Source organism: Accipiter gentilis, unplaced genomic scaffold (assembly GCF_929443795.1).
Source record: "Accipiter gentilis unplaced genomic scaffold, bAccGen1.1, whole genome shotgun sequence".
In the NCBI taxonomy this organism is placed as follows: domain Eukaryota; kingdom Metazoa; phylum Chordata; class Aves; order Accipitriformes; family Accipitridae; genus Astur; species Astur gentilis.
In genome coordinates, this window is record NW_026061062.1 from 697,354 (window position 1) to 701,771 (window position 4,418).

Consider the following 4,418-nt stretch of genomic DNA (forward strand, 5'->3'; position numbering starts at 1 on the left):
AACCCAACACACACACCCCCCTGCCCACTGTAGGGTTCAATTATATGGAACTTAGTTACTGGCCCTGAAAGTAGCTCATGGTCGCAAGAGAGTTCCAGACACCTTTGAAGGCTCTGAACAGAACAAACAAGAAGATAGAAGAAGAAAGATCCCAATTAGAAAAACACAGGTGCACATTCCACGATAAAGGGAACTTGGCACAACCGACCTCAATTCAGGGGCTTATCTCGACCAGTTGGACTAAGACAAGTTTTGCATGCTCTAACATAGCCAATTATATCCTGTGTGTATGCACGTGTACAGAGCGAGTATAACTAACTGTATCTTATGTTTCTACGCGTGGACAGTATCGATGTAACCAATCACCGCTTACGCTTGTGCGCGTGGACACCACATGCTTGCGTGCAGCAGCCAATCAAAGCTTCTAAACAACTTAGAGAGTTGTGTAAGAATGATCAGCTAAGCTCAATAAAGGGGCGACTTTGATCATCATACTGGTGTTCTATCATCCGGGCCCCGCACGGAGTAACCCTAAACCCTACACCCCACCAACCAAAAAAACCCAGGGCCAAACTTGGAGCCCATCACGTGCAAGTCTTAACACCTTAGAGACTCAAATCCGCTTCACTGCCCCTCAACAACCCCTGCCACACGGCTCCAATTGTCTCCGTGAAACACTATCGGCACGGCTGTCCACGCAGGCCGCTGATGGCTACTCAAGCCGAGATGACTGTACAACCCTCGCCTAAACGGTCTAGGCACATCAACGTTTCACCCGTAGACTCTTATCGCTGTTCCACCTACCCCTGACTCCACACCCTCCCAGGCAGAGCAGCTCCAAGCCAAGCACACCGTGTGCAGAACGTCACCACGTGGAACGCCACCAACGAGGTGATTCAACGAGAGAGAAAACTCTCAGCAAGAAGAATGACCCCCGGACGGGAGGCGCCGTCGGGCAAGATGACCTACGGGGCCGCAACCGCGAGGCCAGGAGGCTCCACAGCAGACCCAGAGGAGTCAAACGGAGCGACCCGTTACAAGACAGCACTGTCAAAACCCAGACGACAGATGCCCCAGAAGCCTGGCGTCGAGACCTAAGGATGTCAGGATGCGGGGAAGAAGTCCCACTCCGAGAAAACAGACGGCTAGAGAGCAGAGCTGCCGATGCAGGCTGAAAAAATGCTGCCATAGAGCACTGACCGGAACCCGCCAAGACCGATCCATGCTTTAGAGCTCCGAGCGCAAGAAAAGAAGCACCCGATTGGCACCGGGCCAATGAGTAAGAGCATTCAAAACCCTAGGGACAGCACCCGAAGCGCATGCCTCGCTCCTCTGGCGCAAAGCGCGACAAGGACATCGAGACCCGAGGAAGGTCTAAGCGCACAAGACAGACTACACAAACTACACGCCACCGCGGACACGGGCTGGAACTGCCCTGCCCGGCACACACGGGTCTCGTGCTGAAAAGCAACCCGCTCACTTCTCCTGCGCAAAGGCGACTGCTTTGGGACAGCCCTCTCTCCTGCGCTAACTTTAAAACTCCTCCCTGCTATTCCCAGCTTTGTCCCTTCCTCTCAGCCTGGTCCCTCAACTTAGCTTTCAGAGGGCTGAGGGTCCAAATCCATCCTCCACAAAACCACACGGGCTAACTGGGATGTTCCTCAAGGGGAACATTGCTCTTCAACATCTGCAATGAAAAAAACAAACACAAACAAATCAGAAAAGGGAGTAAGCATCCCGCTGGCCAACGCCAACTACTTCCCCAACTCCCCCCTCCTCACAAGTGCCACCGTGTTCACTTCCCCGCTCATTCCAGACTCAGACCCTGCAGCCATCATCACTCGTGGTATCTAAGGTACCGAGAGAAACCACGTTAGCGTGGCACTCCTGAGAAGCCATCGGCCCCACACTCCTCCTCGCTAATCCACAGCTCACCTGAAACGCTCATCCAATTCAAAGATAGCCCACACAGCACCTCCACAACAGAAGGTAAAGGCTGAACCGAGCAGCCCTATAATACTTTGCTATTCAACACCGACCCGGCCGACGACCGCCTCACCTTCTCGGACCGCTCACCGGCATGCAGCTTTTCGGGAGACCTTATAGCAGACTTCACGGTACGTAAAGGGTGCCTATAAGAAACCTGCAGAGGGACTTTTTACAAGGGAGTACAGCCATAGGACAAGGCGGTAACAGCTTTAGTCCTAAGGAGGGTACATTTAGTTTAGGCGTTAGGAAGACGTTTCTCACTAGGGGTGGCGAGGCACTGGAACGCGTTGCCCAGAGAACCTGCGGATGCTCCCTCCCTGGAAGCATTCAAGGCCAAGTCAGATGGGGCTTTCAGCAACCTGGTCTTGCGGACGGCGTCCGTGGGGGAGGGTTGGAACTAGAGGATCTTTATGGTGCCTTCCAACCCAAACCATTCTACGATTCTATGACATTCAAATCCAACTGCAAAACTCCTCTGAGAAGGGCTGGTGAACCCTCCTCCCTTTCCCCAGCAGTCCCAAAACTTAAGAAACCCCTTTTCTTCTCCTCAACTGTCAGGAAAGGAACCCCACTGCTTCCTGACACCTCCTGCCCTCAATCTGCACTCCTGAACCCCCTTCAGTGGCTACTCCTCAAGAGCCGCTCTTCTGAGCAACATCCCAAATTCTGGGGGCACCCCCTAACCTACAGCTCCCCAGAGACTCTGAGCTCTGCTACATGCCCACAAAATAAAGTCAAGTCCCAAGCCTTGTAATCTACGAGGGGCCTGCCACCAGCTGCAAAGATTCTAAGGACAACGTGGCATTCTGCGGGCAATGAGGAAAGGCACCCCAAACCCTGAAGGGCACTGTGCCTCACGGCCCTTCTGCTTTCATCAGTAGTACTAAAACTCCATATACAAATACATACAAGATGCTCACCCTAACCCCTGCTAAACAATGTCACCATCAGTCCCGTTAAGAGAGATAACAACTTACACAGCAGAACTGTTAAAAACCCAACGTTCCTTCTTCAATAAAGTTGGGAATTGCAGGAAAACACAATGCATGAAGAATAATAAAAAAAAAACAAACAACAAAAAAAACCCCAAACAATGCATACTATTAAACCATCTTTCTACCCCTGAACTGATGCAGAAACTGACCCTAGGCCTAGTAGATGTAGAAATAGAACGTATGTTTAGACTCAGTGTATTGCTAAATAAAAGACTCAGGAATTTGTTAGAAGGTTAACAACTGCCTCTGTAAGTTGATTTACGTAGACAAGCCAAGGACATAAAGCACAAGATTCCTGTGTCTGTAATATAAGACAAAATAACATGCCCTCTTTGAGGAGGTATTCTGTTTGATAAGAAAATATGTTCTGTCTCTTGTGGTGACTGAGCCAAAAGCTAGGTGATAAGCAGAGAAGTTGTTTGTGGGGCCCAGAAGGGGATCGTACTGCGCAAACTCGTACAACAAAGTTCAAACAGCGGACAAGTGAGGAAGACTATGGAAGACCACCAGAGGACTCCAGAAGACCACCGAAGACCTTCAACACGCATGCATAAAGGACATTTACATATGCTAATGACTTCTCGGAAAATCAATGAATATGTATATTATTTCTCAGAAATTTTATGAATATGTATGTAAGGCAGGTATTTAACCTATACAATTAGTCCCAGCCAGAAAGCACATTTGGAGGAGCGATCCTCCGTTCTTCCAGCGCTGCAATAAAGAATACTTTACTCCATCACTGAATGCTCATTTCGAGAAACAGAACACTCGAAACGAAATTACTGACCTGAAAAAAAGAAAGGGGGAAAAAAAAAAGCTGCATACAAGTGTGTCGTGGTTTCAGCCCAGCCGGTAACAAAGGACCACGCAGCCGCATATCATGTCTGAATAAATGTGAGTTTAGTAGGTGTATAGGTAGATACACATTCAGAAATGCACAAGAACTGAAAGGAGTAATCTGTAACTGGTAGAATAAGAACGCTGCAATAGCATGCAATGTAAATCAACATGCACCTATAGGGAAGGGAAGGGAAGTACGGAAACATTCTTCTGGATTTAAAAAAAACCAAAATGCAGCAATGGTAGGAAAAGGTACTTGGAATGGCCACTTTCAATCCACTGAAACGACGTCTGCAACAGCAGTAAGAACACTGGCAAACTACCTTCTCTGTTCCACAGGGCCTTGAAACCCATACGCATTGTCTGTTGCCAGTTGCCATTAGGAAACAAAGATATTAAATAGGGCAAATCAGAAATAACTTGAACCAATCCCTCCCACCCAGCTATAAACCAGGACCATATACAGCCCTTGCAGACTACACAAGATCCTGTCTCATTCCAGCCACATCATTAGCATAAGCTGTGCAAACCCATGCAAATCAACAGGTTTTCCAGGCATAAAAGCACACTCCAACAGCAGTTAAGCCACTT